This window comes from Bos indicus x Bos taurus, chromosome X (genome assembly GCF_003369695.1).
Source record: "Bos indicus x Bos taurus breed Angus x Brahman F1 hybrid chromosome X, Bos_hybrid_MaternalHap_v2.0, whole genome shotgun sequence".
In the NCBI taxonomy this organism is placed as follows: domain Eukaryota; kingdom Metazoa; phylum Chordata; class Mammalia; order Artiodactyla; family Bovidae; genus Bos; species Bos indicus x Bos taurus.
In genome coordinates, this window is record NC_040105.1 from 129851292 (window position 1) to 129864975 (window position 13684).

General features: G+C 39.9%; 1 non-coding gene across 1 annotated transcript; it reads right to left on the minus strand.

Annotated features, from left to right (window-relative positions):
- Nucleotides 1-3587: 3587 nt before the first annotated feature.
- TRNAC-GCA lies at nucleotides 3588-3659 on the minus strand. The gene has a single exon. It is a non-coding gene; the product is annotated as a tRNA-Cys (tRNA).
- Between the last annotated feature and the right edge of the window lie 10025 nt (nucleotides 3660-13684).

The following is a 13684-nucleotide window of genomic DNA, read 5'->3' on the forward strand; positions in this document are numbered from 1 at the left end:
TTGCCTTCAGTGGACTTCCCATTCCATCAGCAGGGAAATGCTTGGAGTTTCCAACACATGCCCTGCTGTTCCATGTCTGCAAACCATTGCTCATCATTTCCTTTCTGCCTGGAATGTGAACCCCTTTCCCTTTTTTGTCTAGCTAGCATCCTTTGAGATTCTAAGTACCATATCACTCAGGAAAACTTCCATGTCTGTGTCCCACCTCCACTAGTGTACCCCTCTTTGAAACTCGAATAATATCTTGAGCATATAATTATCACTGGGTTCACCACACTGCATTAGAATATTGTCTGCTTCTCCCACTAATTTGTGAGTTTCTTGAGGACAGGGTCTATGTCTTACTCATTACTGTATTTCCAGCATTTAACATTGTGATTCAAAAAATAGAATCATACAGCTCAACAACAAAAAAAACAAATAATTCAAAAATGGACAAAGGAAGGACTTGAACAGGTATTTCTCCAAAGAAGGTAAAGAAATGGCCAATAAACACATGAATAGATGCTCAAAATCATCTTAGTTAGTTCAGCTCAGTCGTGTCCAACTCTTTGCAACCCCATGAAGCACAGCATGCCAGGCCTCCCTGTCCATCACCAACTCCTGGAGTCCACCCAAACTCATGTCCATTGAGTAGGTGATGCCATCTAACCATCTCATCCTCTGTCATCCCCTTTTCCTCCTGCCCTCAATCTTTCCCAACATCAGGGTCTTTTCAAATGAGTCAGCTCTTCACATCAGGTGGCCAAAATATTGGAGTTTCAGCTTCAACATTAGTCCTTCCAATGAACACCCAGGACTGATTTCCTTTAGGATGGACTGGTTGGATCTCCTTGCAGTCTAGGGCCTCTCAAGAAGACTCTTGAGGAGTCTTGAGGAGACTCTCCAACACCACAGTTCAAAAGCATCAATTCTTCCCACTCAGCTTTCTTTATAGTCCAACTCTCACATCCATACATGACTACTGGAAAAACCATAGCTTTGACTAGACGGACCTTTGTTGACAAAGTAATGCCTCTGGTTTTTAATATGCTGTGTAGGTTGGTCATAACTTTCCTTCCAAGGAGTAAGCATCTTTTAATTTCATGGCTGCAGTCACAATCTGCAGTGATTTTGGAGCCCAAAAAAATAAAGTCAGCCACTGTTTCCACTGTTTCCCCATCTATTTCCCATGAAGTGATGGGACCGGATGCCATCATCTTAGGGAAATGCAAATCAAAACTACAATGAGATGCCACTTCACATTCACTAAGATGGCTATAGTTTTAAAAATGGAAAATAACTAGTGTTGTTAAGGATGTAGAGAAATTGGAACCCTTCTGCATTGCTGGTAGCCATGTAAAATGGTATAGCCTTTTTGGAAAACAGTTTGGCAGTTTCTCAAAAATTTAAACAGAATTACCGTATGAATCAGCAATTCCACACCTAGTATATATCCCAAAGAATTGAAAACATGGATTCAGATACTTGCACACCAGTGTTCCTAGCAGCATTATTCACAATAGCTATAAGGTAAAAACAATCCAATTATTCATCAACAAATGAATGGATAAATAAGATGTGATTCACATGTGCAATGGAATACATCCCACCATTAAAAGGAACAAAATTCTGACACATGCTACAACATGGATGAACCTTGAGGACATTATGCTAAGTGAAATAAGCCAGACACAAAAGGCAAATATTGGATGATCCCTCTTGTATCAGGTCTTCAGTTCACTTCATTTGCTCAGTTGTGTCTGACTCTTTGCAACCCCATGGACTGTAGCCCATCAAGTTTCTCCATCCATAGAATTTTCCAGGCATGAGTACTGGAGTGGGTTGCCATTGTAAAATAAGGCAGTCACAAAAGGACAAAGACTCTGATTCTACTTATATGCGGTACCTAGATTAGGCAATCATAAAAATAGAAAGTAGAATGTGTGTGTGTGTGTGTATATATATGCACTTCCCTGGTGGCTCAGACGGTAAAGAAAATCTGCCTGCAATGCAGGAGACCTGGGTTCAATCCCTGGGTTTGGAAGTTCCCCTGGAGAAGGAAATGGCTACCCACTCCAATATATGTATATATGGTGATATACATATACATACATATATCTGTATATCACCATGTGTGTATGTATGTGTGTCTGTAAGTATGTATGTATATATGGCTTCCCAGGTGGCTCAGTGGTAAAGAATCTGCCTGCCAATGCAGGAGACATGTCTTACCCATTACTATATCTCCTTCATTGTAGCACCCAGTCATTTCCTTCTGGCGTTCTGCCATGGAGCACTGAAAGGGTACAGGGTGGGCAACAAAATAGAAATTGCTTTCTAACTGAATGCCCTTCCTTCTATTTAGTGCTTTAGGTCTCCCACGGAGTTTCCCAGACTTCTCTCCCATTGAGCCTTCTCCTGTGTTTTCCAACTCCAAGCCTTCACCTCTATTCCTTCTCCCTTTAGGACTATCCAGAATAGTTCTTTGCACAAGGCAATGCTTAAGAACAAGCTGCATCAACAAACAGGGTGGGAATTGGCTTCTCACATGTAGTTTAAAAGTGGATCAGATAAGGAGGAATAAATGTAGAAGGGAAAAATATCAATAGATTTGAGAAAAAAAATGAAAGCTACTATCAGTAAACTATTCTTAGCATAAGTATAATGTGGGCAGTGGGGGGCATTATGGGATATGGGTATCTATTTGTCAGAATTCTTCTGGTTATAAGTGACAGAATTAAAAATAAACTGGTTTAAGGAAGAAGGGCATGTATTAGGTCAAATTGTTGAAAGGTCCATGCATGGTTTCATTTCAGGCACAGCTATTTGCTGGCACTCAAGCACTGTGTTTATCACTGGAAGGTCCACATTTGCACCTCACTAGATTAGAAGAAGAGACTACATTGTTTCCAATAGTTCCCCTGTAATTCCAAGGGCTGGTTCACTGCCCTAATTCACCTCCTCTTTGAACCAGGGAATGGGACATCTCTGCACAAACCTATGGACTGAGAGAGAGAGAGAGCTGGTTCCTTAAAGGAAAACCAGAATAATTGGGAATATATATCGAACAGACAAAAATAACATATGAACTTCATAGCCCACATCATTCACAAAACATTTTCAACTAATATAATGCCACTATTCCACATACAAATGAAAATGTACTCATAGCTTCCATACAGAGAGTCAATCCAAATTCATGTATCCCAATGATCAGTGCACCCAAGTCCAAGATCTTTGAACTCCCAACTTAATAATATTTTCTGGTGGTGAACAAGTTCCTCCTTGCCACACTTCTTCCATCAAGTGATGACTATGGCCTCATATAAGAGTTCTTGATAACTAATAAATCAATAATGAAAATACTAAGTGAAGTGAAAGTCGCTCAGTTGTGTCCAACTCTTTGCAACCCCGTGGACTATACAGTCCATGGAATTCTCCAGGCTAGAATACTGGAGTGGGTAGCCTTTCCCTTCTCCAGGATATCTTCCAACCCAGGGATCGAACCCAGATCTCCCACATTGCAGGCAGATTCTTTACCAGCTGAGCCACAAAGGAAGCCCAAGAATACTGGAGTGGGTAGCCTATCCCTTCTCCAGGGGATTTTCCCAACCCAGGAATTGAACCTGGGTCTCCTGCATTGCAGGCAGATTCTTTACCAACTGAGCTATCAGGGAAGCCCCCAAAATACTAAAGATGAATATAAAAGATGTCTCTGAATATATCCTGGTACCAGCCAGAAGAATTCTCGATTAGGAAGCCAGAGCTTTTGCCTGAAGATATGAAGATAGGACAAGATATGGTCAACACATTTCATAGCTTTTCTGGGGCATGAGTATGATCTACCCAAATGGGCTCCTCAGAGCTATTATATGCAGGACTTGAGTAACTAAGCAAGAAAAAGAAGCTGTGGTCATATTATATACATATTTTAATATATTACATTTATATTCTTAATATTTCTATCAACAACAGTGGATGATTGGTTGGATGGCATCACTGACTCAATGAACATGAGTTTGAGTAAGCTCCGGGAGTTGGTGATGAACAGGGAAGCCTGGCGTGCTGCAGTCCATGGGGTCACAGAGTCAACACGACTGAGCGACTGAACTGAACTGAATATTATTAATATATTATATGATATATATATTATATTATATATAACTATATATAGTATATTTTAGTATTCTTTCTTACCATTTCCCAATGATAACAATGACGTTAGATCTAGAATCAGAATCAGAGACAGGACAAGATCAGAGAAACCAGATATAGTGGATGTTAACCTTATGAAACTGAGCCTAAGGAAAAAAACATGCTATGTTTATTAGACAAAGAATCCAGGCAAAAAAAGTAATCACACGTGGTTAACCCATGATTCTATCCCTTTGTGTTCTTTAAGATAGGAATTATAGAGATTTAAAAGTATATGTAGACAAAAAACAACTTCTGAATGCTGGCAGAGGTCATCAGACACCCAGAAAAGCAGCCCATTGTCTTTGAAAGGAGGTAGGAAAAAATATAAAAGATAAAAACAGAGACAAAAGAGGTAGGGACGGAGATCCTTCCTGGGAAGGGAGTCTTAAAAAAGAAGTTTTCAAACACCAGGAAACACTCTCACTGGTAAGTCTGTGGCGAGCCTTGGAACTTCAGAGGGCAACATAACTGGGAGAAAAAATAAATAAATAATTAAAACCCACAGATTATGTGTCCAACGGTAACTCCCAGCAGAGAAGCAGTGCAAATGCCCGCATCCGCCATTAGCAAGTGGGGGCTGGGCAGGGAGGCCTAAATGCCCCGAGGGCGATCTGAGGGAACTAACTTGAGATAGCAAACCAGACTGTGGGACAGCTATCCCATAAAAAGCCCTAACCTAAGACACCACCAGGCCCGCTCACAGAACAAAGCACTGAGCAGAGCTAGCCAGCTGCGGACCGGCCCATCCCCCACTGGAGACAGGCAGGCGAGGGCAGCCAGAGCCGGAAGTGGGCAATCATGGCTGCAGAGAGGCATCCTCTACCAAACTGCAAGCAGGCTTCACTGCTAAACAAGACTTCTTGGGATTCTAGATGGTAGACATCCTCCGGGAGGATCGCAGCCAGAGATTAGCTCCCCAGAAGAGACACATGGCACACATGAGAAGGCATACCCGTTGTACACCCAGAAAACCAAGCAGCAGGGACGGGGGAGGTGATAAGTCGCAGAGACTGCTCTCGCCAAGCACCTGGTCACTTGAGCTGCTCAGACCTGGGAAGGGTACAAAATGCAGGCCCAACCGAGTCTGCACCTTTGTGGAGTACCCAAGTACCTGAACCTGAGTGGCTTAGACCTGGGAAGTGCATAAAACCCAGGGCCGCCTCAGACAGTTCCCAGCAGAGCAACCTAGAGCCTGAGCACTGTAGACAGGGAAAGCACACACACCGTGAATGGGGCAAACCCAATGTGGCCGAGACACTGCGAGCACACGCCAGGGTTATTTGTTTGCAGCGTCCCTCCCTCCCCACAGCACCACTGAACAAGTGAGCCTAAAAAAGTGTCCACCACTGCCCCCTTGTGTCAGGGCGGAAATTAGACACTGAAGAGACCAGCAAACAGAAGAAGCTAAAACAAACAGAGGGAACTGCCTTGGAAATGACAGGTGGAATAGATTAAAACTCTGTAGTTAGCACCAACTACATAGGAAGGGGCCTACAGATCTTGAGAAGTATAAGCTGGATCAAGGAACTATCTGAAAATGAACTGACTCCATACTGTCCACAACAACACCAGAGAAAGTCCTAAATACATTTTTACTATTATCATTTTTTAAATTTAAAAAATAAATTTTTTATTTTTAAGTTCTCTCAGTTCAGTTCAGTTGCTCAGTAGTGTCTGACTCTTTGTGACCCCATGAATTGCAGCACACCAGGCCTCCCTGTCCATCACCAACTCCCGGAGTTCACTCAAACTCATGTCCATCCAGCCGTCTCATCCTCTGTCATCCCCTTCTCCTCCTGCCCCCAATCCCTCCCAGCATCAGAGTCTTTTCCAATGAGTCAACTCTTCACATGAGGTGGCCAAAGTATTGGAGTTTCAGCCACAGCATCAGTCCTTCCAAAGAACACCCAGGACTGATCTCCTTTAGGATGGACTGGTTGGATCTCCTTGCAGTCCAAGGGACTCTCAAGAGTCTTCTCCAACACCACAGTTCAAAAGCATCAATTCTTTGGCGCTCAGCTTTCTTCACAGTCCAACTCTCACATCCATACATGACCACTGGAAAAACCATAGCCTTGACTAGCAGACCTTTGCTTGCAAAGTAATGTCTCTGCTTTTGAATATGCTATCTAGGTTGGTCATAACTTTTCTTCAAAGGAGTAAGCATCTTTTAATTTCATGGCTGCAATCACCATCTGCAGTGATTTTGGAGCCCCCCCAAAATAAATCTGACACTGTTTCCACTGTTTCCTCATCTATTTGCCATGAAGTGATGGGACAAGATGCCATGATCTTTGTTTTCTGAACGTTGAGCTTTAAGCCAACTTTTTCACTCTCCTCTTTCAATTTCATCAAGAGGCTTTTTAGTTCCTCTTCACTTTCTGCCATAAGGGTGGTGTCATCTGCATATCTGAGGTTATTGATATTTCTCCCTATTACTCCTTTAATTTTCATTTTTATAACCTACTATTACTTTGCAAAAAAAGACCCTATTTTTTAAAGCAAACTTCATATATATATATATATATATTTTATAAATTTTGTGACTTTGTTTTTTCTTTAATATTATAGTTTTGAGAACCCAACCTCTACTCTAGATTTTTAATCTTTGCTTTTTGGTATTTGTTATCAATTTGGTATCTTTAAGAACCCAATCTTCAGTACCCATTTTTACTTGGGAGAGAGATTACTGGCTTGACTGCTCTCTCCCTCTTTGGACTCTCCTGTTTCCCCACCAGGTCGCCTCTATCTCCTCCCTCCTTCTCTTCTCTACCCAACTCTGTGAATCTCTTTGTGTGTTCCAGTCTGTGGAGAACACTTAGGGAACTGATTACTGGCTGGATCTGTCTCTCTCCTTTTGATTCCCCCCCTTTATCCTCCTGGCCAACTCTGTCTCCTTCCTCCCTCTTCTCTTCTCTGTATAACTCTGTGAACATCTCTGAGCAGTCCAGACTGTGGAGAGCACATAAGGAAGTGATTACTGGATAGCTTGCTCTCACCTCTTTTGATTCCCCCTCTTCTCCTCCTGGTCACCTCTATCTCCCTCCTCCCTCTTCTCTTCTCCATGTAACTCTGTGAACCTCTCTGGGTGTCCCTCACTGTGGAGAAACTTTTCATCTTTAACCTACATGTTTTATCATTGGTGCTGTATAGATGAAGAAGTCTTGAGGCTACTGTAAGAATAAGACTGAAAACCAGAAGCAGGAGGCTTAAGTCCAAGTCCTGAGAACACCAGAGAACTCCTGAATCCAGGGAACATTAATCGACAGGAGCTCATCAAACACCTCCATACCTACACTGAAACCAAGCACCACCCAAAGGCCAACAAATTCCAGAGCAAGACATGCCACGCAAATTCTCCAGCAACACAGGAACATAGCCCTGAGCTTCAATATACAGGCTGCCCAAAGTCACAACAAACCCACTGACGTCTCATAACTCATTACTGGACACTTCATTGCACTCCTGAGACAAGAAATCCAGCTCCACCCACCAGAACACCGACACAAGCTTCCCTAACCAGGAAATCTTGACAAGCCACCCGTCCAACCCCACCCACAGCAAGGAAACTCCACAATAAAGAGAATTCCACAAACTGCCAGAATACGGAAAGGCCACCACAAACACAGCAATATAAACAAGATGAAAAGGCAGAGAAATACTCAGCAGGTAAATGAACAGGATAAATGCCCACCAAACCAAACAAAACAGGAAGAGATAGGGAATCTGCCTGATAAAGAATTCCAAATAACAATAGTGAAAATGATCCAAAATCTTGAAAATAAAATGGAGTTACAGATAAATAGTCTGGAGACAAGGATTAAAAAGATGCAAGAAAGGTTTAACAAGGAGCTAGAACAAATAAAAAAGAGTCAATATATAATGAATAATGCAATAAATGAGATCAAAAACACTCTGGAGGGAACCAACAGTAGAATAATGGAGGCAGAAGATAGGATAAGTGAGGTAGAAGATAGAATGGTAGAAATAAATGAAACAGAGAGGAAAAAAGAAAAACGAATTAAAAGAAATAAGGACAATCTCAGAGACCTCTGGGACAGTGTTAAACACCCCAACATTCGAATCATAGGAGTCCCAGAAGAAGACAGAAAGACCATGAGTAAATACTTGAGGAGATAATAGTTGAAAACTTCCCTAAAATGGGGAAAGAAATAATCACCCAAGTCCAAGAAACCCAGAGAGTCCCAAACAGGATAAACCCAAGGCGAAACACCCCAAGACACATATTAATCAAATTAACAAAGATCAAACACAAAGAACAAATATTAAAAGCAGCAAGGGAAAAACAACAAATAACACACAAGGGGATTCCCATAAGGATAACAACTGATCTTTCAATAGAAACTCTTCAGGCCAGGAGGGGATGGCAGGACATACTTAAAGTGATGAAAGAAAATAACCTACAGCCCAGATTACTGTATCCAGCAAGGATCTCATTCAAATATGAAGGAGAAATCAAAAGCTTTACAGACAAGCAAAAGCTGAGAGAATTCAGCACCACCAAACCAGCTCTCCAACAAATGCTAAAGGATCTTCTCAGGACAAGAAACACAGAAAGGGTGTATAAACTCAAACCCCAAACAATAAGTAAATGACAATGGGATTATACTTATTAATAATTACCTTAAATGTAAATGGGTTGAATGCCCCAACCAAAAGACAAAGACTGGCTGAATGGATACAAAAACAAGACCCTTATATATGGTGTCTACAAGAGACCCACCTCAAAACAGGGGACACATACAGACTGAAAGTGAAGGGCTGGAAAAAGATATTCTGTGCAAATAGAGACCAAAAGAAAGCAGGAGTAGCAATACTCATATCAGATAAAATAGACTTTAAAACAAAGTGAAAAAAGAGGCTGTGAAAAGAGACAAAGAAGGACACTACATAATGATCAAAGGATCAATCCAAGAAGAAGATACAACAATTATAAATATTATGCACCCAACACAGAAGCACCGCAACATGTAAGACAAATGCTAACAAGTATGAAAGGGGAAATTAACAATAACACAGTAATAGTGGGAGACTTTAATATCCCACTCACACTTATGGATAGATCAACTAAACAGAAAACTAACAAGGAAGCACAAACTTTAAATGATACAATAGACCAGTTAGATCTAATTGATATCTATAGGACATTTCACCCCAAAACAATGAATTTCACCTTTCTCTCAAGCACACACGGAACCTTCTCCAGGATAGATCACATCCTGGGCCATAAATCTAGCCTTGGTAAATTCAAAAAAATTGAAATCATTACAAGCATCTTTTCTGACCACAATGCAGTAAGATTAGATGTCAATTACAGGAGAAAAACTGTTAAAAATCCCAACATATGGAGGCTGAACAACACGCTGCTGAATAACAAACAAATCACAGAAGAAATCAAAAAAGAAATCAAAGTATGCATAGAAATGAATGAAAATGGAAACACAACAGCCCAAAACCTGTGGGACACTGTAAAAGCAGTGCTAAGGGGAAGGTTCATAGCAATACAGGCATACCTCAAGAAACAAGAAAAAAGTCAAATAAATAACCTAACTCTACACCTAAAGCAACTAGAAAAGGAAGAACTGAAGAACCCCAGGGTTAGTATGAGGAAAGAAATCTTAAAAATTAGGGCAGAAATAAATGCAAAAGAAACAAAAGAGACCATAGCAAAAATCAACAAAGCCAAAAGTTGGTTCTTTGAGAAGATAAATAAAATTGACAAACCATTAGCCAGACTCATCAAGAAATAAAGGGAGCAAAATCAAATCAACAAAAATAGAAATTAAAATGGAGAGATCACAACAGACAACACAGAAATACAAAGGATCATAAGAGACTACTATCAGCAACTATATGCCAATAAAATGGACAACTTGGAAGAAATGGACAAACTCTTAGAAAAATACAACTTTCCAAAACTGAACCAGGAAGAAATAGAAAATCTTAACAGACCCATTATGAGCACAGAGATTGAAACTGTAATCAGAAATCTTCAGCAAACAAAAGCCCAGGACCAGACAGCTTCACAGCTGAATTCTACCAAAAATTTAGAGAAGAGCTAACACCTATCCTACTCAAACTCTTCCAGAAAATTGCAAAGGCAAACTTCCAAACTCATTCTATGAGGCCACCATCACCCTAATACCAAAACCTGACAAAGATGCCACAAAAAAAGAAAACTACAGGCCAATATCACTGATGAACATAGATGCAAAATCCTTAACAAAATTCTAGCAAACAGAATCCAACAACACATTAAAAAAATCATACACCATGACCAAGTGGGCTTGATCCCAGGGATGCAAGGATTCTTCAATATCCACAAATCAATCAATGTAATACACCACATTAACAAATTGAAAAATAAAAACCATATGATTATCTCAATAGATGCAGAGAAAACCTTTAACAAAATTCAAAATCCATTTATGATAAAAAACCCTCCAGAAAGCAGGAATAGAAGGAACATACCTCAACATAATAAAAGCTATATATGACAAACCCACAGCAAACATTATCCTCAATGGTGAAAAATTGAAAGCATTTCCTCTAAAGTCAGGAATAAGACAAGGGTGCCCACTCTCACCAGTACTATTCAACATAGTTTTGGAAGTTTTGGCCACAGCAACCAGAGCAGAAAAAGAAATAAAAGGAATCCAAATTGGAAAAGAAGAAGTAAAACTCTCACTGTTTGCAGATGACATTATCCTCTACATAGAAAACCCTAAAGACTCCACCAGAAAATTACTAGAGCTAATCAATGAATACAGTAAAGTTGCAGGATATAAAATCAACACACAGAAATCCCTTGCATTCCTATACACTAATAATGAGAAAATAGAAAGAGAAATTAAGGAAACAAACCCATTCACCATTGTAACAAAAAGAATAAGATACTTAGGAATATATCTACCTAGAGAAACAAAAGACATATACATAGAAAACTATAAAACACTGGTGAAAGAAATCTAAGAGAACACTAATAGATGGACAAATATACCGTGTTCATGGATCGGAAGAATCAATATAGTGAAAATGAATATACTACCCAAAGCAATCTATAGATTCAATGCAATCCCTATCAAGCTACCAACGGTATTTTTCACAGAGCTAGAACAAATAATTTCACAATTTGTATGGAAACACAAAAAACCTTGAATAGCCAAAGCTATCTTGAGAAAGAAGAATGGAACTGGAGGAATCAACCTACCTGACTTCAGGCTCTATTACAAAGCCACAGTCATCAACACAGTATGGTACTGGCACAAAGACAGAAATATAGATCAATGGAACAAAATAGAAAGCCCAGAGATAAACCCACGCACCTATGGACACCTTATCTTTGCCAAAGGAGGCAAGAATATACAATGGAGAAAAGATAATCTCTTTAACAAGTGGTGCTGGGAAAAATGGTCAACCACGTGTAAAAGAATGAAACTAGAACACTTTCTAACACCATACACAAAAATAAAATCAAAATGGATTAAAAATCTAAATGTAAGACCAGAAACTACAAAACTCCTAGAGGAGAACATAGGCAAAACATTCTCTGACATAAATCACAGCAGGATCCTCTATGACCCACCTCCCAAAATATTGGAAATAAAAGCAAAAATAAACAAATGGGACCTAATTAAAATTAAAAGCTTCTGCACAACAAAGGAAACTATAAGCAATGTGAAAAGACAGCCTTCAGAATGGGAGAAAATAATAGCAAACAAAGCAACTGACAAAGAATTAATCTCAAAAATATACAAGAAACTCCTGAAGCTCGATTCCAGAAAAATAAACGACCCAATCAAAAAATGGGCCAAAGAACTAAATAGACATTTCTCCAAAGAAGACATACAGATGGCTAACAAACACATGAAAAGATGCTCAACATCACTCATTATCAGAGAAATGCAAATCAAAACCACTATGAGGTACCATTTCACACCAGTCAGAATGGCTGCTATCCAAAAGTCTACAAGCAATAAATGCTGGAGAGGGTGTGGAGAAAAGGGAACCCTCTTACACTGTTGGTGGGAATGCAAACTAGTACAGCCACTATAGAGAACAGTGTGGAGATTCCTTAAAAAACTGGAAATAGAACTGTCATATGACCCAGCAATCCCACTGCTGGGCATACACACTGAGGAAACCAGAATTGAAAGAGACACGTGTACCCCAATGTTCACCAAAGCACTGTTTATAATAGCCAGGACATGGAATCAACCTAGATGTCCATCAGCAGATGAATGGATAAGAAAGCAGTGGTACATATACACAATGGAGTATTACTCGGCCATTAAAAAGAATACATTTGAATCAGTTCTAATGAGGTGGATGAAACTGGAGCCTATTATACAGAGCCAGAAAGAACAATACCAATACAGTATAATAATGCACATATATGGAATTTAGAAAGATGGTAATGATAACCCTGTATGTGAGACAGCAAAAGAGACACAGATGTATAGAACAGTCTTTTGGACTCTGGGAGAGGGTGAGGGTGGGATAATTTGGGAGAATAGCATTGAAACATGTATATTATCATACGTGAAATGAATTGCCAGTCCAGGTTTGATGCATGATACAGGATGCTCAGGGCTGGTGAACTAGGATGACCCAGAGGGATGGGATGGGGAGGGAGGTGGGAGGGGGGTTCAGGATGGGGAACACATGTACACCTGTGGCAGATTCATGTCAATGTATGGCAAAAACAATACAATATTGTAAAGTAATTAGCCTCCAATTAAAATAAATAAATTTATATTTTTTAAAAAAGTATATGTAGTGATTTTTTTCAACTTCCTGCTTAGCATCTTTATTAAGATCAGATCATAAAGCTCATCAGCTGAGTAGAAGATTTTTCAAGACATGCATCAGTGAAACTCCTCTTACATGTGATTATATCTAAATCATCTATATCCTTTTATGTACATAAACTTTAATGGCTGTCAAGGTGAATCAGTTTGCAAACATCTGGGCTGGATAATTAGCCCTGCCTCTTTCTATTCTTCATATTTACCACACTAACTCTTCTTTTGATGCTTTCATCCCGGTTAGATTCTCCCCAACTCTTCACCTCCTTCTCTTTAAAAATGTGAATCATATATTCCCTTCAGGACTCATTTTATAGCCCGATGATAGCCATGGCATGATACATTTGGAGATACCCTTAGAGCTCTCCAAAGCTCCCTTACTTGTTTCATAAATGAGAAAGCTAAATCCTAGAGAAGAGATGTGATCTACCTGCTGGTTTGGAGACCTAGGTCACCTAATCTCCAACTTGGTATACTTCCTATCACTGCACACCAATTCAAGTGGTCATATCCCTTTGACCATGCACATTTAGAAACATTTCAAAAATAGATATGGAGTCAGAGACCAAAATATCAGCTTTCCTTCTGCTAAGGTTTGATTGGAAAATGTGGCCTGGATCTGTGGCCACAAATGGGATTCTAATACCTGTTGCTTTGCCCCTCCCCAAGTCAAACTG